The 25,518-nt window shown below is 43.4% G+C and overlaps 1 protein-coding gene across 1 annotated transcript in view; it reads right to left on the reverse strand.

Annotated features, from left to right (window-relative positions):
* The window catches only part of GPATCH8 (G-patch domain containing 8), a 73,077-nt gene that overhangs the window by 43,214 nt on the left and 4,345 nt on the right, over positions 1-25,518 (reverse strand). The window contains 1 exon segment of the mRNA XM_015422796.1: positions 16,254-16,326. The gene's annotated coding sequence lies outside the window, so the exon portion shown is untranslated.

The following is a 25,518-nucleotide window of genomic DNA, read 5'->3' on the forward strand; positions in this document are numbered from 1 at the left end:
TATTCTGAGGGTCAAAAAAAATTAAAAGGCTGTTCTTTGCCATCAAAATAAAGAAAACCAATTCTAGACACTGGCAGGCATCAACTGAACTTGAGAATAAATTTTAAGATGGCTCCAGATCAGATGAGAATTTGGAAGCCTAAGCCAAAAGATTAAAAGGTCAACAACATTGACTACTTTTCAGATAGCAATGCTTTCTAATGCAAGTTTTACCTAGGTATATACACATTTTCAGTACGAAGGGGGAGGGAGGAAAGAAAGGACCTTATGCCCAATGGTATAAGAAGCAGTGACTGCAGTTTTGAGCAAAAGGACCAAATTCACAATGAAATTTGTAAAAGTAATGCTAATAATTCCCCACCCCTGCCACCGCCAATTTTGAGGTTTGGGTTTTTCAAGAGTTTGCAATGATTGCGTCCAACTTTTTGATTGTGGCAAACTCTGCAATACCACGCATGCATCAGTACTTTTGCTTTCTAAGGCAGTCAAAGTTTTCAGTTTACTATAAAAACTGCAGTAGCGACTGCTAACACCCACCATGTGCTTTTTTATGGGGGAGGGAGAAGGGAGGAGGGGGAATCATGTTTGGACAATATTAGAAATTTGGTATTTGAAGTGATTCTCCACAATTTTTCTGGCAGTTCTAACACAAACATCCCTTCTGAGCATTAAACCCTCAATGAACAAGGATCAGACACGGAAGAGTGCATGAAGAAACAGAAAGGAAAATAAAAGGGAAATGGAAAAGACCAAGCAGAAAGGATGAAGGCTACAACAGAGAAAAGTAAGCCTAACATATTTGGTGCTCTGATGACAAAAAAGGAGTAAATTCAGTCTGAAAATTAAAAATTACCACTAAGTTTACCATCACCACAACAAGTCCCGGATCATTATGCTGTAAAAAAGAAACACCATTTGTTAGAGAAAACTGTCAGGGGCACAAAATAGGCCCTATGTAGCAGGCAGAGGGGGATGGGAGGGGTGGGGGAGGAATGGCACCGGGCTTCTGCTGCACCCCCCCACCCTTGTGTTCAAAATAATGGGCAAGCAACGATGGCTGTTTTTTCACAGACACACAGACTGGCAAGTGAAAAGAGGCTGGTTGGTGGTCCTTGAAGATGAAGCTTGTAAACTTATTCTGCCGAGAAATTCATAAACTGGGGCTGACCTGTGGCTGCGAATGAACTGAGGAGTGAAGAACTGCTCTTGGCATGCAAGTGCTTCCCAGACTCCTGAGAGCAGAGATGCAATTCTCAGTGAGGTAGGGAAGTCACATTTGGGCTGAACCACTTCCAGATGCTTGGGGGGGGGGAGGGATCCTACACACACATGAATTAGCATCTCTGACAGAAGGCTCCGCACTTGCGTCTTCCTGATGCGCTACTTTTCTATGGCCAGAGGATATTCTTTCACTCTACAGAAGAACATTCAATTTATATAAGCCCGCATCTACATTCTGAAGAATATAGTCCAGACTAGGTTTTCCACCTCAGTGGCACATGAACTAGACAAGGTGTCCGGCCACAACTCATGACTGGGGTTGTTATTTGACCCACTGTCAGGTGGCACCAGTGTTCCCTCTAAGCTGAGTCAGTGTGAGCTAGCTCACAGTTCTTTAGCCTCCAGCTCACACGTTTCTCTCTTAGCTCAGGAAGGAGGGCTCCAGAGCAAAGTAATTCATGCGGCAGCCAAATGGCTTGCTCACAGCTTTAGTGCCAGTAGCTCAGAAAGTAGAATTTTTGCTCACAAGACCCCACAGCTTAGAGGGAGCATTGGGTGGCACACGTGCTGAATAAACATCATAAATCCCTGCAATGAGGAAAACAGCTCCTCCCCCAGGGCTGATTTGGCTCTGGAAAATGGCATGGGGAGGGGAGATAAACACCCCTCCCCCCCTGCACTACAGTCCTGAGCTGAACTGGGCCCCAGAGTGCTTGCAAACTTCGTTTTCCTCCAGTAACATTTGGCAGTGACTGGAGTCGAACTGGGAGAACCCAGACCTGACTCAAATGCCTCATTTAATTTGGCTAAAGGAACACTAATTTTCTGAATCCAAGCTGCTTTTGAACCCCGCTCCCCTGACTGGGAGGACGCATACTCAGAACAGTGAGAGCCAGCTTGGTGTAGTGGTTACGTGTGCGGTCTCTAATCTGGGAGAGCCGGGTTTGATTCCCCACTCCTCCACTCGCAGCTGCTGGGTGACCTTGGACAAGCCACAGTTCTGTCAGAGCTGTTTCTGAAAGAGCATTTCTGGAAAGAGCTCTGTCAGCCCCACCGACCTCACAGGGTGTCTGTTGTGGGGAGGGGAAGGGAAGGGAAAGGAGTTTGTAAGCTGCTCTGAGACTCTCTTCTTCTTTATGTGGACAGTCAGCAACTCGTCTCCTCTGGTGTGTCTGCATCAGGGGTGACAGGATCATTCCATCACTCCTGATGTAGAAACAAAGCAGGCCTTCTTGATCTCAAGAGGCTCAACTAGAGACAGGCAGGAGCCTGAGGGCGAGTTCTCATTTAATTCATTTCTCAAGTCCTACCAGACTCATTAGCATGCCAGGGTGCTATCTAGCAATGGCCACTCAATCTAGTTGCCACTATGAACCTGGAATTTCTATTAAAAGATGTTTCCTACCCTCAGTGTCATAACGTGCATAACGTATTCAACTTTTCACAGCATGGAATCTGCAAATGTTGTAATGTGTCATACACACAGTTTTGGTTATCTCCATTTTTGGGATGGGGGCAACCAAGTAATAGAGGTAAGATTCTGTTCTAGTACTATTGAGTCCCCAGGATATGTTGAGAAAATATCCTATCAGGGATTGGGAGACTATTGTACTTCAGCAGAATACATCATTAATGCAAATATATACACAGCTGACTTTGCACAGTCCCCGCCCCAAAATGAACCGAGGGCTATATTGCCATGCATGACCGGGTGGGGGTGGGGGGGACGGACCATAACGAACACTAACCCTCTTCCAAAAACCATACAGTAATCAAACCCTAAACTCTTACAGAAAACTGGAAAACAAAGTTTGAGTCCAGTGGCAAGATTAGTTTATATGGTCACCATTTATTTCCTTCACTATGTTTCCCCCTGGAATTAAACCCAAACAAATGCTTGTTATTCCAGTTTGGTCCTTGCATCTGTTAAAAACCTTTATTACGCAGTACGATATGGACTGGCAACTTCCATTTCAATGTATCTGAAGAAGTGCGTGCACACACATGAAAGCTTCTACCCCGAATAAAACTATATTGGTCTCAGAGGTTCCACTGGACTCAAACTTTTTTCTGCTGCTTTAGACCAACACGGCTGAATCTATCGTCAAAGGAAAGTGGAAGACTGCACAAGACTAATTTGCTACAGAGATTTATATGATATGCTATTATTGAATCTGGTACTTTAGGAAGTTTAGCAGACTACGATAACAGTAATATATACAACGTGGTTAATTCTGAACATGTCCCTATAGTGTAGATCAAAAAGCCCACAGATTGGGGAGATACCGGTATTTCTGCAAACCTAAGTCTGCAGAAAAAAGTAAAAGAAGGGGGGGTAGCCTTCCCCCAAGCAGAAGAGCAATATATACACATAATAATTTAAATAAAAATAAGAACTAAGAATTCATGAGATTATAGTTGGCATAATGGGGCTGCCTAGCATCTCCACACAACCAGAGATCTAAAAATAAATCAAGAGCAGCTGAGGAAAGGGGGAGAAAACCAAGGCAGGAAGGTGGGGGGGGGAGTGAGGTGGGTAGTGGCAGGAAGGAGCGAGGGGCGGGTGGGGAGGGGGGAATAGAACGGGGAGCCAGCAAGGGAAGATGAAACAGGAGCCAGGGAGGGATGGGATTCCTTCCCCCAGCATGAGCTTGTCTCAGCCCCCTCCCCCCCCAGTAAGCGATGTAACAACAAAAATAAACAGCAAAAGCCTTGAAAATTAAGCAACACCAAAATATCATGTCAGGAACAGCCCCTCCCTCAGGGTTGTATATCCTGACTTCTTAACTTGTGGGGGGAAGTGCTGTTGACATAGCAAGAGCACCCTGGTAAGAGCTGGAGGATGGCACCACCAGCTTGCAAGGAGGAGTTATCTTATACAAATGCTAGTCTTGTTGCATTTAAACAGACCCGATACATAGTATTTTTCCAGAGTGATGTTCTGAGCTTTGACTACTTCCAAAGCACAAAGCATTTTTCTCATACAGCCCCACGACTAAAGCAGATGCTTAACCTTCAAACCAGAATTCCAAGTTGCACATTAAGGCATGTGGAGGTTGGGAAGTCAAAGCGGACTGGAATGAAGCTTACATCTCAACCCCAGCAGGAAAAAGATGGAGAGGTGTCATTCTAACACACAAGTTTCATGGGGTGGGGGTGGGGGGTGGAGCCATGTTGTTAATTACAGGTTAATTACAGACTCAGAAAACACTCAGCACGGAAGCCTTAAGCGGTGGCATGCATGCTGCAGCTTCACAGAAGTCACTGATGCCATGCTGACATCACATCCACAAGGTTCACTGATATGCACCAAGCGCTATTCCAAACACCAGTCTGGGGAAACCAGAGGCACCGATGCTGCAGAACTCCCTGACGGCAGGGGCAGGGGGGGGAGGAGAAAAGGAATCTTTGTGATGGGCCAAGGAACAGGAATGAGTATCTTCCTTCTTGCTATATTTTGACACAAGCAAAATGTGCTTTAAAATGCAGGTAATTAATCCTGTCCACCAAGTTTTTAAAAACTGCATTTTAGCTAGCAGCAGGATTCACAGCTTACTCACTGGATAAAGGTAAAGGTTTCCCTTGCTCGAAAGCCAGTCGAATCCGACTCTAGGGATGCGGTGCTCATCTCCGTTTCCAAGCTGAAGAGCCAGCGCTGTCCAGAGAAATTTCCGTGGTCATGTGGCCGGCATGACTAGACGCCGAGGCGCACGGAACGCACGGAACTCACTGGATACCCAAGAGCAATTCATTCATTCATTCATTCATTCATTCATTCATTCATTGCATCTGTGCTCCACCTTTATCACGGAGACTCAAGCTAGTTTCAGGGTGCATCCGTATATTGTCATCGTGCTCGAGCACTTTCACCTCTTGGGCTGCCTCGCCCACACAGGAAAAGCCTATTGTGAATGTCTGTTACAGCACAACAGCAGAATAACCAAGAACGCATGGGCACAGCCTCTACCTTTAAAATCAATAATAGCTTTCAGAGATGGCGCAAGGCAGAGATCAGAAGAGTCAACAAACATCTGGAATACTTAAAATGTGATTGAAATGCTAGCTGTTGCCAGAGCATGGGCAGCCTCTTGCTTGCCTGTTTCAATCATCTGGAGAGTTAAACCTGAGACATAAACCTGAGATTGGCCTTGGGATGCGGAAATCAGTATAATGTGTAGCTGCCCTGGTCTTCTCTCATCAAAACAAGTCTGCCTGAAAATGTATGGATGGAATGCCACAGGTTTTGGTTGGGTTTGCCGAACAGATTAGAGCAGGGGTGTCAAACTTAAGGCCCAGGAGGCCGGAAGCGGCCTGTGACCCAGGGCTCTTATGCAGCCCGCGAGCAAATAGTGCAAAGGAGGGACCAGGAGATTGCTCGGGGGGGGGGGGGGGGGAGCCACTCTGATCATGGCCTCAGCACGGTGGAACAACCTCATCTGCCACAGTCAAGCCGCACGGGAGCGTCCACCCAGTGCTGCACTGCTGGCTCTCCAGTCCGCCCATATGGGGTCTTGCAGTGAGGATACAACAACTCAGAGCTTACCAGTCGCTGTCCTTTATACAGTTTATATCTCCGGTACCTGGCATTACGTTTTATGGCACACGTGGCCCGGCCTGACAAAGGGACATTTATGTCAGATCCGGCCCTCGTAACAAATGAGTTCGACACCTCTGGATTAGAGTGCAGGGTGATTCACTCCCAACAGAATAGCCAAGCGTCTATTGTTAGAATTTCATATAAACATTTAAATGAGGATTGTTTGTTTATTGTCTTCACTGTTTTGGCAGCTGGAATCATAAACAGTAAACCCTCATCCCACAATAAACCTCGTTCCACAGGAAAACATGGAAGAGGAGTTTAAAGGTTGATGCTGCAAAAGTTGTCATGTGATCTGACAACAGCTGCTAGAAATTTTGCCACACGCAGGGTAGTTTGTGTCTCTTTGACTCTAAGTAACCAGGATGATTTTGCTTCTGGAGAGAGGGAGTCCTGATTAATAAAGGGGAGATCAGTTCATCTCTGAGAGCTGAAAATTTGGGACAATCAAGCAAAATATGATCCACAGAGTCAATTTTCCAGCTGCTGCAATTACAGAACTGGTCTGCTGGCCCATAAGCCTGATGCAGCAATGCTAAGCCCATACAGGAGCACAAGATCCTGTATGAGAATAGTTTAGAACCAGTTGCATGGAACCAGCCTTGAGCACACTGGTTATGTATCTCCCCTGCTAAATGCCTTTCATTTAAAGAAAAAAGATACCTAGAAATCTGACGGTACATTATGAATTGGCTGCATACTCATTTCTATGTTACGGTTGCGCTTACCCTTGTTTTCAGTGTATTATCTGAAGCAGCATAGGTGACACTTAAAGGACTCACCCTCAATTAAACAGTAATAGCTCATGTTTGGGTGCCTTGATGTGTTCCCACTCAAACTTATCAATGTTCATCTTATCTAGTATAGGGTACCATTTGTCTAAAGGGTTAAGTCGTTGGCTTTCAGTGTTGGTGCTGTTTATCCATATGGAGATTTTTTTCCTGTAGAAAAAATCCCACACTTTGTGAAGCCATTGCTGCATAGTAGGGAGATTTTCTGATTTCCATTTACCTACCAAGGACACTTTTGCTGCTATTAAAAAGGTAAAGCTTCCCTTGCTCGAAAGCCAGTCGAATCTGACTCTAGGGTTGCGGTGCTCATCTCCGTTTCAAAGCCGAAGAGCCAGCGCTGTCTGAAGACGTTTCCGTGGTCATGTGGCCAGCTTGACTAAACACCAAGGTGCACAGAACGCTGTTACCTTCCCACTGAAGTGGTACCTATTTATCTACTTGCAATTTCTTGCTTTCGAGCTGCTAGGTTGGCAGGAGCTGGAACTAGAGACGGGAGCTCACTCCGTCATGCGGCACACCCGGGTCTCAAACTGCTGAACTACTGACCTTCCACAGCCTGCAGTTCAGCGTCTTAACCACTTGAGCCACCGCAGCTCCTTTGCTGCTATTAGTAAGATGTTTATTAGTTGTTTTCTAATTTCAGGTGGACTACCAGTGGGCCAAAAAGGCTTTTTACTATTACATGCATCACTACTGTACTGTTTGTGATTTCACAAAAACCTTAATAAAACGTATTTTTTTTTAAAAAAAAATGCCTTTCATTTAAAGAACCCCTCAATAAGTGCCTGACAAACTTTTTCTTTAAAGTTTCCAAGGAAGGGGCATTCCCCAGCTCCTCAAAGAAGCTTATGCCAGTTTGTTTCATCCAAACCTTCCAGCTATTAATTCTTGGATTTTCTAGAGTGTTTAAGGCCAAACCAAATGCTACCCGTATTGGTCTGAAGCAGCAGAACAAATTTAGAGTCAAGTGGCATGTTTAAGACCAACAAAGGTTTATTCAAGGTATGAAAAAGTATACCTTGCACACAAAAGCTCATACCTTGAATAAACCTTTCTTGGTCTTAAAAGTGCCACTGGATTCTAAACTTGTTCTAAAAGCTGCCCATGAGATACATGGCTAGATCTCCTAAGGTGGATGGCTTTCTCCCCCACCCCAAAAAAAAGCTACAAAGGAAGGAGAAGATAGTTACAGCGCTTTTTCTTCTTTTTTTTATATTTTCAAACATCTGAACACATGGGGGGGGGGGGGGCTGAATGCAGCAGAACTTTCCCAAGGCAGTTCTCAAGTACAAGAGAAGAGGTTTTGGCAAGCGCACATAACAAGTTTTTCAGATGACCATTCAAGCTAGAAGATGCTCCTTTATTTCTGTCACTTCTTTCTTCACACTACCATGAGAAAATGGACTATATGGAGGCCTTGTGATAATGCCCCTATAAAGAGCTTGCTCATTTTTTACATGCAATATTCACTGTCAGGATATCAAGCTAGGAATCTATTATTTGTATATATATCCCAATAGAAATTTCCCAGGTTAACAAGCCCGTCAACAGATGCAACAGAGACCTCAGTCGGCCACCCACACAAGCAGCACCTTACTGTAAGCAACAGCTAATTCACCCTTTGAAGGAGCTGCCTAGGCAAGTCTAGTCTCTGCTTAAGCAACACAGAAAGAGAACGGATTTTGAAAAGTGACGCTTTGAGCATTTTGAAGGTTAGCAGCTAAAAGTAACAGTCCTCTCCACTGGCAACTTCTTGTAAAAGAGGGGAAACATAGTAACTTTTGTGACTCTTAACCATCATGCTTTTCAACTTAGGAACACAGAGTGCCTGTAAGCAAATTCCTGCCCACTTTTCCCAGAGAAAATAGAACATGGCAAAAACAGGAATTTCTTTGCCTTTTCTCAAGGGCTTTAGACAGTTGCTAGTACACACCGAACCAGAAATCCTCATTTATCCAGCTGGCTTCATTTTCCATCCTGGGGTCTCTGCTCTCCCTGGCTGAATGTATTTGTTTAAATTCCTTTCACTCTCTCTAGCTGACACTTCTACCCAGGTCTTAATAAAACCATCACTGAATGTGTTTGCTTCATTATGAATAATTTACCCTCTTTCTGCAGTCTTCTAATATGGGGTGCCAAATATGAATACAGACACCAGTCTCACTCCCGTTTCCTTCATCTGTATTTTGTTGTTCTTTTGACATACCTGACAGGTAAGACTGCTCCAAGCCCCCTTTCCTACATTCCACTTGAGACGACTTCATCAAGCAGCAACAACTGAGTCAGGTGTTCTTTTCTTAAGAGGCCTCTTTCAAATTAGACTTCTGGCTGGCTTCACCCTGGGGTATACTCACACTTCCTGAAACTAGTTCTGAACACTACCTATTAAAAGATGTTTCTATGCCCTCCTGTATATAAAATACAGCTACTCAAGAGACTCCTCCTTGACAGATGGGGGAAAACCCCCAAAACTCCACGAGCACAAATCTGGCGCGTGCACGTGCACACACACACACCCACACACCACATAAATGGTGCACTGAATTCAGTAGTACTCTCTGGCAGAGAAGAACTCTAGGCCTCGGTAGCACAAGTCAGCCATGCAAGGGATGCCACTTCAGTCACCTTTTGCACATTCTCATTTGCCAACTTGGAGCAACTTGTTCAAAGGGGGGGGGGGAGACGTCATTATTGCAATTCAATTTCTCCAAAACCTTTAATGCTCCATTCTTAAGGAAAAGGGATTGTGGACACTAAACCATTACTTGCAAAACCCACCTATACTCTCTAGCAGGGGTCATTTCCTGGGGGAGCGCACAGGAGCGGAGCTCCGGCAGTAAGGAGCCCAGGGGGCGGGCACATGCAACAAGCCCCGCCCCCTGCTCCCAGCAGCCATCAGTCAGGCCACGAGGAGCAAGAAGCAGCCAGATAAGTTGCAGAGCCCCCCTTGGCCCGCCTTCAGGTACAAGCTCTCCCTCCTCTGTGAGGACAGATATCCCCTTCCCCCAATAGCTAGCAATCCAAAACAATCCAGTGGCGCCTGAGCGGTGGGCGTTGCCTTCTGACACACTTCCGGTGATGTCAGGGGGTGTGGCACATGCAAATAAGTTATGCTAATGAGTTATGCTAACAAGCTCCTGCACCTCTTTTTCTACGAAACGACCCCTGCTCTCTAGAAAGCAGTTTTGACATACCTTCTGAAACAAGGATAAAGAGTTGCTAAGCTGTGTGGGGAACAATTTTTAACAACATTTTTGTTTTCTAAACAAACATTTATTTATCTGTTTATTTTATTAGATTTATATCCTGCCCTCCTCGCCAAACATAATTTTAGAACAAGTTGTTCAAAATTCTAAATTCAAATTACCTGAACGTTAAGACAAGAGTTAAAATGCTCACAAAAATCATGTAAATTGTAACTTAAGACACCTGCTAGATAAACAGTAAACACCTTGTCCCACTACAACTCAGACTCCATGCACCCATGCTTTCTCTTCCTCCTTCTGCACGGAGCGGTGCAAGTTCAGGGGATCAATCATATGCTAATTTGTAAAAAGATATATATGCACTTTCAATTTTTAAACATTTAATTTGGATACTCAGACATTCGCAAAGCTTACTGTAGAGGTCTGAAACTCAAACCTCTGTACATTTAACCAAAAGTGAGAGCGGCTATTTAAACATCAGGAATGCTATGCGGCAGATACTAAAGACTTAACTAATCTGTTTCAAAGAAGGTTAGCACGCTGCATAGACTAGCCTTAACCATGCTTACTCAAATACTTGGCTTAACTCCTGTTTCTCTTGCCAATGTGCATGATTTCATGCCCCTCCACCCGTGTTTCTCACCCCTCCATTGCCCATCACTCCTACCATATGCCACTCTCTCCCCCCCAAAGGAAAACAAAAAGGAAAGCCAGGGGGACCGTGAACAGGAAAGCAGGATACTGTACTCATAGTACCCTGAGCTGGGGACAATCCATGAAATTAGAGCCACTAGTCTGTCTCCTCTTGGGCAGAAAGAGATGGGTAAAGTCTACTTTTCAACTGATAATTCTCTCCATATTTCCCAAATCAGTGTGCAAAGGAATATTATAGGACACTTGCTCTATGTGTGCTCAGCATGGCACAAAACAAAGGGAAAACCGCAGTAATTTAACTCTTACTTCAGATGACCGCCTGGATACAGTGCAGAAAAGAAGTACTGAATTGTTGAAGGAGAATACGGTTGCTTGAACAGAGAGTGTTAGCACAACCTCAACTGAGTAGTTTGGGTGATTCGCCTCCTTCTGAAAGATGAGTGACTTTGTTACACCCACTGCACTCCTTAAAAAAGTGCAAAAATTGGCCTAGAGTAAAGGAACGTGAGAAGTCTGAGAGAACAGAATATTTCAAAACCCTTGGGCATCAACAATTTGGTAGTGACTGTCAAACCCTGATAACCAGAGCCAATTTATACAGCCATTATACTGACTAATTTCTACAAAAATAGTCAATAAAATGATAATTGACCCGGGAAACTACAGTCTGAGTTCTGTTGCTGGGATGATATTAGAGCAGATTTCAAAGGGATCGATCTGTAAGCATCTGAAGGACCACTTAGTGATCCGGGGAAGTCAGCATGGTTTTGTCCCCAACATATCTCGTCAGACCAACCTGATTTTCTTCTTTGATCGTGTGACGAGCTTACTGGATCGTGGGAACTCTGTTGATGTGATTTACCTGGATTTCAGTAAAGCTTTTGATAAGTTTACCCATGACATTCTGATGGGGAAACGAGGAAAACTGTGGACTGGACTATAGGACAGTTCAGTGGATAGGGGACTGGTTAGAGGACCGCACCCAAAGAGTGGAGGTCAATGGCGTTTCATCAGATTGGAGGGACGTGCCCAGTGGGGTGCTGCAGGGCTTGGTTTTGGGCCCAGTACTTTTTAATTCAATGATCTGGATGGGCTACTCATTAAATTTGCTGATGATAACAAATTGGGAGGAGTAGCAAACACCCAAGAAAATAGAGTTAAAATTCAACAAGACCTGAATACTCTGGAGAAGTGGGCAATTGCAAACAGGATGCAATTCAACAAAGATAAATGCACAGTATTACATCTGGGACACAAAATGTCAAGCACAAATACTGGATGGGGGATACGTTTTTAGGGAGTAGTGTATGCGAAAGAAATCTTGGGGTAAGGGTGGACTGTAAACTGAGTCAGTGTGATGCAGTGGCAAAAAAGGCTAATTCAGTCTTGGGTTGTATTAGAAGGGTCATAGCATTGACATTGCTGCACCTTGAATAACGTGTGCAGTTCTGGAGGCCTCACTTCAAAAAGGAAGTGGGCAAAATTGAGAGGGTGCAGAAGAGAGCAATGAACAACTTCAGAGGACAGCGGAAGACAGGAGGGCCTGGCGGGAGCTGGTCCATGGGGTCGCGAAGAGTCGGACTCGACTGTGCGACTGAACAACAACAACAACACATTTATGGGCTGAATGTCTACAGACATTGTAATTAATTTGTAACAGTAATGCATTTTAGTAGGTGAGAATGTGCATGGTTTCATGGCAGGTCAAATACATTACTGTAAATATTACAATATATTTACCAATTTCAACTGTGTATTTAAATCTAACACAATTCTTCAACACATTGATTGCAATCCAGCAAAGTCTTCTTTTTTTTTGCTTGCACAGTCTCTTGTCTGATGGCAATGTGTTTATTTTTTCTTTTACTGTTGCAGCAGCATTCCTTTATGCTACGCTGCACTACACTTTTGAACACTCAGGCCAAGTTTTAAAAGAATTTTTTAAAAGAATTTTAAACTGGGAAAGGGAGATGCTTTAGGCTGGTCCTGCATTGGGCAGGGGGTTGGACTAGATGGTCTGTCTGGCCCCTTCTATGATTCTATGATAATTAAAAGCAAATTCCTAACAGACATCATGCTCCAAAAATCCAGCTAAAATATAAAATTGGTGTGTGTCTGTGTATGTGTGAAGGCAGCAGCAGGATAAAACAAGATTACAATATAAAGAAGAGCATAAAACCAGCAGCAAAATAAAGACAATACAGAACATCTGGACAGTCTAAAATCTTCAGCAGCGCTACATTTGATCTCACTAAAAGGCTCTCCAGAAGAGTGGTATTCAGAGCCCACTGGAAGGCCAACAAAGAAGGGGGTACACAGACCTCTACACTCCACGCATAGTGGCACTGCTGAGAAAGTCCAGGTATAGGCGCTCACCAGCCTCACTTCTGATAGTGCCAGTGCCTGTTCCTGCAGCACAGCATCAATGATGATCTTAAAAACCACGCAAGTACATGTGGGTGGAGCAGGTGCTCCTTCAGGTAATTTGGACCTAAATCATTTAGGGCTTTAAAGGTCAACATCAATAAGCTTCAAGTGAGCCCAGATGCAAAATGGGAGCCACTATCATTGACAGAGCTTCAGCGACACATCTTTAAACATGCAGCCATCTGTTAGTATTCTGACAGCTGAATTTTGCACCAACTGAAGTTTCCAGTCAGTCCTCAGGGGGGTAGCCTCAGGTACAGCATGGTACAATAGCCCAAGCTCAATGTTATCAAGGCACAAGTGACCATGGGCAGGTATGCTTTTCCCCGAAATGTTTTTTAGTTGGTGAGAGAGCCTCAGGTGGCAAAAGGCAATTATGGCCATCTTCATCTCCTGCTTTTCCAGGGACAGCAAAGAATCCAGAAGTACCCCCAAACCATAGAGAGCTGTTCTGTGAGTTTGCTGGTCTGTTCTAGAACAAATATAGATATCTACATCCAGATAGCTTCGGTCCCAAGCTACGGCATGCATGTCCTATCTGGATTAAGTTTCAGCTTGGCCGTCCCACATCCAACCTTTAGTGGAACTCATGGGCTGATCTAGTCAAGCATTACAGGCACACTAGAGCCCCACGCTGCTGGAATGTGTGTTGCTGAGTGTTACAAAAAGGCTGTTATCCATCCCTAGGCCTTCAAGGCTATTTTGTTCAGAAAAAGTCAGCTAAGTAAGCAAGAGAGAGATCTTTTCTCAAGTCTTCTCATACACATGGCCATCCAAAAAGCACACAAGAATAAGGAGATTAATCAAAGCCTTGCAGGGAATGCCAGAACGTTCTAAACAAGCAACAGTGGAGTAAACATTGTTTACTAGCACTGCCACATTATTTTACTCCCCCCACAAATACCCGCGACCCAAAGAGAGTAATCCTAAGCAGAAACCTAAAAGGTCTATTCAGTGGGGCTTAGTCCCAGGAAAGGGTTCTTAGGATCGCACTGTAATGATCTGTTTCATACCTAGCCTTAGTATTACTGGAATCAAACTGCAGTGCTGATCACTCTTACTGCCACATGCTTTAACTTTTCTCTCATCACAAAAGATGGGGTGGGGTGAGGGAGAAACAAAGAGGACTTTCTTCTGCTGGTCTTTACTACCACAGAATGTGTGCCTTCTAGGGAAAGACCCGGTAAAAGAGACCAGAATATTTTATGTGACAAACAAAGCTTCACTTCATACTTTCCAACGAAAGAGATGAATAAATGCTGCAAACTAAGACAGTGTGGGACTTCAAGCTACATTAATGGGGGTGGGGGAAGAGACAAAACTGTAGGCCAACCAATTAGATCAGGGTTTGACCACTCTGGGGTGCCACGCTGCCATGGAGCCTAGAAATTTCACTGGGGTTCCCTGGGGTTCTTAGCCGCTGACCCATCAGGCCCACCTGGCCATCCTTGCTTCCTCCAGCTGTAATCAGAGCACACTCACTCCTAAAGTTTGTTTCACCCCTAACGTTTTGGGCTGGCTTCTAGATTCAAAGAAGATTTGTCAAGGTCTATGAAGCTTGAAATCATGCAGCAAAAAAAATTAAATCGACGGTTCTCAAACTGTGGACTGGGAAGGGAGTCATGTACATCCAGAAAAAGTTTCTTCTCAGAATATATTAAACCCGGGGGTCGTTTCGTAGAAAAAGAGCTAGGGGAACTCATTAGCATAACTCATTAGCATATGCCACACCCCTGATATCACCGGAAGTGTGTCATAAGGCCACACCCCCTGACATCACCGGAAGTGTGTCATAAGGCCACACACCCCGCCCCCAACGGTCCTGGCCGCCAGGAGAGGCAGGGAGGAAGCAACTTACCCTCCCTCTTCTCCTGCCTCCTCCTGGCTGAATGAGGGCCGGAAGCGGGGCGGCCGGAAGCAGGGGGCGGGGCTTCGTCATGTGCCCCGCCCCCCGTACCTCACTCGGGGGAACTGCGATCCCTCGCGAACCCCCCCGAAATGACCTCTGATTAAACCTCACCTGTGCTAACAACAGAAACTGCAGAAATGCATGAAACACATAGAAGCTTCGGTTATAACAGGTCTTCCCTGTCTGACTTGTTTCAGAAGAAGATGCTCTGTTCTATTTGTCTTCTAATGCCAACCAGGGTCAATACGCCCGAAAATCCTTATGTCATTTCCCGTTGCAGATGCTGGCAGCACTTCGAATCCAGAGATTATGTGAGAAAAGCAAAAGGAAGGCCGACAAGGCGCAAAGCCATGCTCAAATTCAAGTGAGTCCAGGAATCCCCCCTTGTATTGGAGTAAGCAGTACGGAACTGGAATGGTCACGGCAGCAGCAGTACTCCATGGAACGCACCCAGGAAGAGGGGAAATGGATCACTGTCCTAGGCAGCTGCCGGATACAGTCAAACCACTGGTCTACCAAGATCACGGCTGTCAATTCTGTCTGGCAGAGGCTCTCTGGGATTCTCAGGCAGAGGTCTTCCACAGTACCTACTACCTGATTGTTTTAACTGAAGGTGCCAGAGATAGACAGAGCATGCAAAGAAGATGCTCTAGCACTGAGCCATGGTCTCATCCCATGGTATGAGAACACAGTGATTCTTAGCTTTCAGCAGCTGCATGGATTATGCTTTCTGAATGACCCTGCCGGCTGCCTGCCTCATTCCCTGCAGCGGACTCACTGAACTGTGCAATAAGAATTAAATTACTAAGAACTGGGGAGTCCAAACATGATGCTTCAAAGTTCAAATACACTACAAACACACCACATTCACAATTTAAAATGGCAGGAAAACAGAAACTTCCTTAGATTCATAGCAAAAATCTTCTTTGCTATTCTAAGACAGGGTGTTCTTTTTTTACACATAACCAACAACTAACCAAATTACAGCAGAAGCCTTTTACACTTGCAAACCAAAGCAAATTTTGAAGCATAATGTTCGGAGCAGCATCCTGCAGGCAGAAGGAGCATTCTCTGGCTAGTTGGTACAGGTTGTAGTCCTTCCCAGTTGCTTTTTAGCTGAGTTTTCATCCACAAAGGAAAATCACAGAGACCCTGCAACCCACCATCTGGGGTCAACAAGCTGATATACAAAATACCCATGATGAATGGGTTCCACCTGTCCTGGCTACTTTGGCTTAACAACCAGCTTTCAGCCTCCCTTAAATAAGGCCTGGCGTACAGCCACATTTACCATCGAACACCCTATGCTAGAGACTGAGTGCATTATGATAAATGTAAAACTTAATAGGTACAAGAGGACATGATGGGGTCGGGGGAGAGGAGGAATCTGAGCTAGAGACATAATCTGAAACAAAGTGAGCATTGTTATAGATGGATTTCTTACTTACCCTGGAGAGATTTCCCCAAACCCTGGCCCAGCTTCCAACCATGCTTCTGTAGCAGGCGGTGTCCAATATTATCCTGACAGACAGAACAGAGAAACAAACCAAAAATATTCCAATAATATATTCTTCCCTTCCCAAAGACATTTAAACACATGATGAACAAGGAAAATCTTCTACATATATGCATGCAAAAATAAAATAAACCACTAATGGGCAATATTTGCCCAAGGGGGAAAATACGGATATCAATTTTAAAAAAAAAGGAAAGAAAGAAGCAAAACAAGACAAAAAAATACAGCTGGCAAAGATTCTTCCATGGGAACAGGGTTTCAGGGAGGATGATCATATTTTCTGATGGTGTGCTGGGCAACTTTTATGCATAACGGGGGGGAGGGGGAGAAGCAAGGTGGGAGAAAATAAAATTTAAAAATTGACATTTGAAAAGCATGACATCAAAACTACTTATACAATCATATCCATCACCTAAAGAGCACCACTTGATTTGTGCAAAGAAAAACAGTGTGTTTAGTCTATAAATTTTACTTGCTTGTGCATCAGACTTTGAGAAGATCACGTTAAGTTGTTAAGTGTCAGACTTGCCCCCACCACTAGAAACCAAAACACAATCAGAGCAAAATCCAGGCTAGACTTGATTGGGTTTTTGTTTGTTTGTTGCTTTAATATAAATTTATATATAAAATATATATAAAACGAGCATGCAGCCAATTAAACTGAAAAGATAGTGAGGTTAGTAAAAACACAAATTTAAAACATAAACCAATTAAAAGAAACAAAAAATAAATACGAACTAAAAATGAGCTCAAGCACAGACTGAGTGATGCATTTCACATATAAGCTAACAGAAGTACTAAGACATTAGAATGGAACAGGCCTAGCAAAAGGTTAAAACAGCAAGGAACCATTAGTGCATGTAGGGAGAAAACACAACAAGCATAATGTCTCATCTCCCCAAAGGAAAAAAAAATCAAAAATGGACCAAAATGAATGCAAGTAGAGGGGAAGTGATGCGGCAACTGAGTGTCAGCTTTTGCATAAGAAATAAAGAAAATAGGTTTCCTAATATATTTTAAGGGCTAGATTTATAACCACAGAGGTACTGGGGTTCAGGTGTAATGCTGTTAACCTCAGATACATGGGGGATAGTTCCATCAACTCAGTTGTGATTAAACTGCACTCCGCTCATGGTCAGAGTTGCACCTTTTCAATTAACCAACGGGCAAATCCCTAGTCCATGTCTGTCTCCCATGGAAAACTTTCCATTTCTAAAAAAAGGAGAATATTAATAAAATTAACAGCAGTTAATGGATGTCATAACCAATGCAATATTGGGCAAGCATGACAAAGTTTGATTCCAGAGGCACCTTTAAGACCAAAAAAGTTTAATTCTCGGTATAAGCTTTCGTGTGCACACATATGCACATGAAAGCTTATACTCATAATTAGACTTCGTTGATCTTAAAGGTGCCGCTGGAATCAAACTCTGAAACTGTTATGCTTGCCCTATATTGTACTGGCTATGGCATGTACATGTACATGAAAGCTTATACCCATAATTAATCTTTGTTGGTCTTAAAGGTGCTATAGGAATCACACTTTGTTCTATTGCTTCATATTAACAACCCACCCGAATCTAGTTTCAAAGTTGTAATCAATGCTTTTCAGGTGATCAATCCTGAATTGTGCAAGAGGGAACATGTATGTTTTCTTGTTTTTTAAAAGACGGGAGGTGTGTGTGATAAAACCACAAGTATATAGAATAATCCAAATTAAAAAATCAAGTTATGAGTTTACCTGATTCACAGTTCAAACCAAAATTAAAGTTCTTATTTATATGTATCCTTTTGTATGGTGGAAAGGACATTGTAATTACCTATCTGATATTGAACCAATAAGTAATGCAAGTGTTGATTGAATAGAGCCACAGTGAAGCTGATTTTCTGGACCCATTTCAACCTGGCTTCAGGCCGGGATTTCGAACAGAAACTGCTTTGGTTGCCTTGGTTGATGAGTTCTACTGAGAAGTAGACAGGGGGAATGTGACCCTGATAGTTCTGCTGGATCTCTCAGGTGCCTTCAACACTATTGACCAGAGGATCCTACTGAGCCGCCTTTTGGCACTGGGGGGTGGGCACCATGTTACGGTGGTTTGAGTCCTATCTGGAGGATCAGTCTCTTAAGGTGGTGCTGGGGGATCCTCTCTGTCCCATGGCCATTGACCTGTGGGGTTTCATAGGGTTCAATCTTATCCTCCATGCTATTTAATACCTATGTGGAGTCGCTAGGAGAGGTCATCAGGAGGTTTGGGCTGTGGTGTCACTGTCATGTGGATGATATCCAGCTCTACCTTCCTTATCCACCTAATTCCAAGAATGCTGCTGATGTTCTGAGCTGGAGTTTGGAGTCAGTGGGCTGGATGAGGGGAAGCAAGATGAAACTCAAACCTGACAAGATAGGAGCTTTTTCCTGGCTTCAGCTGATGCATCAGTTATGTCCGTTCCTGGTTAGTTACACCTAGACTGGACTACTGCAACGTGCTGTACTTGGGCCTACCCTTGAAGAGTGTTGGGAAGCTGCAACTAGTACAGAAAGCTGTAGATAGACTGCTGGTAGGGGCCAATTTTCAGTAGCACGGGACCCGAATGCTATAGCAATTATACTGCCTACTGATCCGTTTCTGAGCCTGATTCAAGCTGTTGTTTCTTATCTTTAAAGCCCTATGTGGCTTGGGACCAGGGTGTCTAAAGGATCATCTTCTCCCATGTGTTCCTGCCTGGGAATTAAGATCACAGGGAGAGGCCCTCCTGACTGTCCCACCAATCAAAGATCACTTTTTGGTGGTTAACATAAGAACATAAGAACATAAGAGAAGCCAATGTTGGATCAGGCCAATGGCCCATCCAGTCCAACACTCTGTGTCACACAGTGGCCAGAAATACCAGGGGCCATCAGGAGGTCCACCAGTGGGGCCAGGACATTAGAAGCCCTCCCACAGTTGACCCCCCCCAGCACCAAGATGACAGAGCATCACTTGCCCCAGAGCCCCTATCTATACCTTGTGGCTAACAGCCACTGATGGACCTCTGCTCCATATGCTTATTTAATGGTTATGGAATGATTATGGAATGACCCTGCCAGGGAGGTCTGCCTGGGGCCCCTCACTTTTGATCTTTAGGAGGCAAGGGATGGTTTTATTTAGGACTGCATTTGGTGAATTAACTAAGTGGGTCTAAATTGTGATCTGAAATTTTGTTTTTTTAAAAATGTATTTTTGTATTCTATTTTATGTATTTTTATCTATATTGTAAGCCACCTTGAGCTCTGTAAGGTAGAAAGGCGACTAATACATGTTTTAAATAAATACACCAAGTTGCCCCAGTGACGTTCATGGAAGAGTTAAATGCTATTCAAAGATGCGTAGGCACAAACGTGCATGGCATAGTATGCACAGTTCTTTGGATGTGCTAAAATTACAGTGCAATCCTATTCAGAGTTACTCCAGTTTATTCCATTGATTTCAATGGGCTTACACTGGAATAACTCTACATAGGCTTGCACTGTTAGCATACCAGCAGTTTTCAGTGGGTTTGTTTTCCCCCCCTTAAAGTTAAACACTGTAAGGGAAATACATGCAATATTGTCTTCAAATCTTACATGTATTGATCCAATAAAATAATTTCCACATAAAGCTGTGCTGTGGTTTGAATATAACATTTAAACCAAGCTCGATACAAATTATTTAGCTCAAGTATTTCATGCTATTGGGGCATTAATTAACATGGGTACTTTGAAATGATAGTTTACTAAACGTAAGTCAAAATAAATATGCTAAGATCTGGTCATACTTTATTTAGGGTACCTTTCAATCCGTATTTTTCCAGAAAACCTGTATCATTACTAAGGTGGTGGTGGGGGAATGGCGTAAGGGGAAGAAAAATGGCTTGGGGGAGGAAAGAGGGGCATTTGGAGCTAAGAATCCGGGGGCACTGGAGGGGCTAAACACCAATCACCTCAAGTGTGTCTCCCCATCATATTCCCATTATTTCAGCAAGCAAAAGATCTTGGGACATGTGTATATTGAAGCAAGTTATTACTTCACCCTCTGTCATAGACTTAAGAACTGAATCTGGTTATGGATACCTCTGCAGAGTTATCTAAAGAAAGATGGTAACAGCTGTGGAAATTTGTCTCTTTGGCCAGAAAAAAAAGGGGGGGGGGATCAATATCATATCTCATACATTTTGGAATCTAGCACCAGCTCAGATTCAGTCTCATATAATTTACAGTTCTTAACCAAAAGAGCAAAAGAAGAAATATTCAACCAGTGAGTTAATTTGCAGATCAATTTTTAAACCTCTGTCATGAGGAACAGTTTCCAGAAGTGCCAAGCAGGAGGCCCAAGTTGCAATAAAACTGCAGTATGGCAAATTACACTTCAGTGCATCAGTCTCATTAAATACTACATTCATCTTAAACACTGGTCAAGCTGCTAGAAGATATGAGGGACAGGCAGAGATGCCAACTACAAATAAAGAAAAGGTGTTGCTAGGGGAGGGCTTCTTTTACAGTATCTCATTCAATTCTAGTTTATGCAGACCACGGGCTCTTGCTACAGGTTTGGAGTATCTACTACACTATTTGGCCACAGTACGAGTCTCAAAAGACAATACACACATATTTTTAAAAACCTGGTGCCATCCATAGTGAGGCTGAATCAAACTACATCCACTCATCTAGCTTGTTGAGTCAAATAAAACCTACAGATAGTGTCACTGGCTTAACTTTATTTAGGTTACAGAATATAACCTGTATGCCAAGTGACAGAGTAAACCCAAGATCAATACCTAAAAGTGTTGACATTTTGATTAAGTTCTGTTTTATTAAAATCACAAAAAGTAATTTTGTTGGGTAGAAAGAGACAGGAAGTGAAGCTTTCTTAAATATAATTTTAAAATAATTTATACTGAAAGGGAAGGATAATGCTATCATAAAACTATTGTGAAGGTATTTGTTCCTCTCTTCTTTCTGATGATAGGGCATTAATGTAGCGCTGTATATTTTTGTTATCTAAGTGGAACTGCTGACTGGTTGGAATCTGAAGGCAGATTAAAAAATTACAATTAGTTTTAGATATAAAATTAGTTTTATATATAAATAAGCTTCTTTCATTTTAAACTAGCTTTCCTGGGAGCAAAAGTGGATTCAAAAATGTTTGATATGTTTCAGTGCCACCAGCTATTTCTTTAGTGTCCTCAACCATTTTGGCAAATGCACAAAACCCTCCTTTTAGGTTGTTTTATTCCAGTTCTTCGATCAAACAAAGAGTCAGATTTTATCCTGAAAGGAAGAGAACCCACTTTGCATCCAACAACTAACTCCCAAAGTGTTAGTTGTTTGACGGAGGCAGACAGGGTTGAGAACATTAATGTCATCAACTAATTTTAGGAAATAAAACCTATTTTATGGAAGTGTCACTGTTTACAATTGTCAAGACAATTTGACCTTAAATTTCAGGATTTACTGAAATATGGGCCAAAACTTAGTAACGGACCAAATGCACCTCCAGCAAAAAGAGTATCAGGTAGCAGGGTGGGGAACAACCTCTGAGACCTTGAAAAACTATTGCCAAAGCAGGTAAATGTGGGCCAATGCAGCTCCATATGCAAGTGTGGGAATGGCGTGTATATACTGTAGGGAGTAATTATGATAAGACTTGCTATTATTCAGATTGTAATCATGGAGGTTTTTTGTTTTTAACTGGTCACAGATTTTAATGTTACGAAATGCAGCGGCCTTTGACTAAGCAGTTGAGTATTGTCAACAAAAAATGCTGACTGAAAACAGCTGCATTTATTTCCCCCCCCTCCCCGCGAAAGGACAGCTACCACTCGGATGAGACATTGTGCTAACTCCGTTGTGTTATAAATGCACTAAAAAAAAAAAAAACAGACAAATGAAGCCATTATGCTATTTCCAAAAGCGGTGCAGGTGGAGTGAAAGCATTTCCATACGAACCTGGCTTTAAAAACTGGGCTGTCAAAAGAACAGTTAAATGTAACACAAAGTAAGAAACTGTCCAACCAACTAATGGTAATTTGTTTTTGTTTTTTAATTCGTTTGCCGTGTTTTCAATTCACTACTCGCAAGTAATGTATTTATTAAAGAAGAGAAAGCATAAAATAAATGCAAGACCAGCTGGGAGTTGTAAAAGTGCTGTGACTGACACCGAGTGGGGTGGGGAACTAATGTTAGAGGGAGGCAAGGGGAGAGAAAAAAAACAATGAGGATTATACACATTAGCACCACGCTTACCAAGCCACTCAAGAGGCTGTGTGTGCTTCAACATAATAAGGTGAAGCATCAGCTCCCAAACATCAGCCTCCCATTTCCATGGTGGATCTCTCTTCCAGGAAGCATCTCACACGCACAAGAGATGGGGCACTGAAGCAGAAAAACGGGCACTCTCTTCCCCACCTGCTATCCTTCTCCACCTACTTCCCCTCCAAAGGTTTTTGGAGAGCAACTTCCTCTTAACATTTATGGGGAATCATCTTCCTCTTGGGAGGTCAGACAAGGAGAAGCTGCTGGACTGTGTTACGCCAATTACACTAGGATAACTATGCCAGTGGATTCAAGAGATAAAATCGGGGGCTAATCCATAAAGATCACCCAGCAAGGCTTCACAGAAGAAGAGGAGACAAAGCTACTGCGGTTTTTACACAAAAGGCTGTAACTATGTCAGTTTCTGGTGGGCAGTTCGCTTCTTTCATTTAGGTACCTAAGGTGGGAGAACAGCAGGAGGAGGAAGGCATGTGAATGCAATCCCGGTCAATCCGATCCAAATCAGGATCAGCAGACAATATCATAATCTCTTGAGTGGCTCCATAAGGGATGTTGACTGTGCATCAGGGAAACCAAAAGCAGAAAGACGAAGTGCTACAGAGGGTGAGACCATGCGAAACAAGAGACCAAAAATATATATATAAATAAAAAAGATTTCCCAGAAACTTAGAGCTTAGTGTGGATGACACAATGAAGGCAAGAGAGAAAAGCCCAAGAGTAGTGCTACACCATTCTGTGTCTCTACATAGCACAGTATTTATAGTGCTCAACCACATACAGGTGGCTGCTAAATGTCAAATTTGCAGCAGTGTCAAGTTACATGCTTTGTGACCAGGGGAGTCCACAGATCCGTACAGATATGCAATGTGCCAAAACCCAAGCCTCATCAGCTATTACGGACTCCTTTGCTCCCAATGCCACGCAGGGTTGGGCCGAACAAATTCTGACCGGCGTTCACTTGCCTACGATGCTCAAAGCAAATCTTTGATGGGGTGGGGGGGACAGCCTGCTTTAACCTTTCCAGCCACAGAAGGTTTCAGCCTGTTTTAACCTTTGTGGGAAATAGAGATGCCATTTTTATTCGTTTATTCTACTACTTTCCCCGGCATGTGCCGCCAGACCTAAACTGCTGTTAAGTGTAGAAAACTATGAGTTGGTTTGAGGCCGAGTCAGAGTTTTAGATAAGACCCGAGAATCCTAACAAGCTTTTACTGAGTTCAGTGGCATCTTTAAGACCAACAAAGTTTAATTCTGGATATAAGCTTTGAAGTGCTAACGGTGCCACTGGACTTAAACTTTGTTCTGCGGCTTCAGTCCAACACAGCTACCGGCCTGAACCAAGTTTTTACTGGTGGGCCATGGCATAACGCCTGCAGTCTGCTGGCAGGACAGCAAATAAAGATAGGCAATTCATAGCCAGACAACAGCAGGAAACAAAGTAAAGAGGACAAAAAAAGGAAGGGAGCCGGTGGGGATTAACTGTCACATTTTCTGAAAGGGGGTGATAGAAACTGCTCTTGTAATTTATAGCTCAATCTATTAGGAGAACAGTTCAAGAGACTGTTATAATTGGAACAAAAACTGGTGTCAGCCAATGACATCGGGTGTGTCCATCTCTAAGAGGAAGACCTGGTCATTGGAATATGTGGGTCCTACCACACACCTTTCCCCCTGCCTGGACTGGTTCTGAGGATCACCGAGCATGATTCAGTCTATGATCTACTGCCTCGCTCTGACTGAAACAGACTAGCGGAGAGTCTGTCAGGTGAGCAAAGAGCCTCTTTACAACAGTAAACCAGAAGAGGCCAGTGATGCTCAATGGCCCAAAATAGCTTCTAAGTATGCATTGAGCAAAAAGGGGGCTCTATGGCCATGTTCTCTGTGATAGACCACCAGTATTTTAATTCCTGTCTCATACCTTGACTGATATATCCTACACCCTGCTCTCCCCTCTCCACCCCCGATGGATATTTTCCAAGTTTGTGATCATTGGTTCTTGCAAGCATTTTAAACATGCTGAGATCTTTACTGTTTCTACCCGACAAACCCTCAAAATTCTGGTCACAGTGACTACCACTTTATCCAGAGGATGCAAGTGACGTGCTCAAGGCTATCCAAAACATCTGAAGCCAAGTTCCCAGAAACTTCAATGTCCTAACAAACCCATCCCAAAGCAGTGAAATAACTGTTGAAAGGAGGATCTTTTGATTAAAGGTACTGCTGGTGTGGAATGAGCCAAGATCCAAGACGTCATTGGTTCAAGTCTCATCTCAGCCACAAACTCACGACATGGCCTTAGACAAAAAGCATTCACTGTCAGGGTCACACATCTATCTTACAGGGATGTCGTAAAAGTTACTGCAATAGTCTGTGAAGTTTTATAAACAGTGTTATACAGATACAAAGTATTATTATAATAATTTTAATGAATGGCTTCCTCCATTCTCTTTTAGGTGACTCTTGAGAAGTCTGTCCCAACCAATGTTCCCTCTACGCTGTGGAGTCTTGTGAGCAAAAAGTCTACTTTGTGAGCTACCAGCATTGAAGTTGTGAGCTAGTGATTTGGCTGCTGCATAAATTAGCTTGCTTTCGAGCCCTCCCTCCTGAGCGAAGACAAAAATGGGTGAACCGGAGGCTAAAAAACTGTGAGCTAGCTCACACTAACTCAGCTTAGAGGGAACACTGGTCCCAACCACTGAAGAATAGCCCTTGTTTTGTTTTGTTTTTGAGGCACAAAACTGCATATCCCAATAATATACGATGTAATAGTGCCCAAAACAAGGGAAGGCCTTTCTGCCAGAAACAAGAAGGGTTTGCTACAAGCTGTCAGCAAACCAACAAGCCCCGACAGCACTAGAATGTCTCCCAAGTGGCCACTATATCCTCAGCCAGTGTAATGATCTGTAGA

This window comes from Gekko japonicus, unplaced genomic scaffold (genome assembly GCF_001447785.1).
Source record: "Gekko japonicus isolate JY-2015 unplaced genomic scaffold, Gekko_japonicus_V1.1 scaffold3825, whole genome shotgun sequence".
Taxonomy (NCBI): domain Eukaryota; kingdom Metazoa; phylum Chordata; class Lepidosauria; order Squamata; family Gekkonidae; genus Gekko; species Gekko japonicus.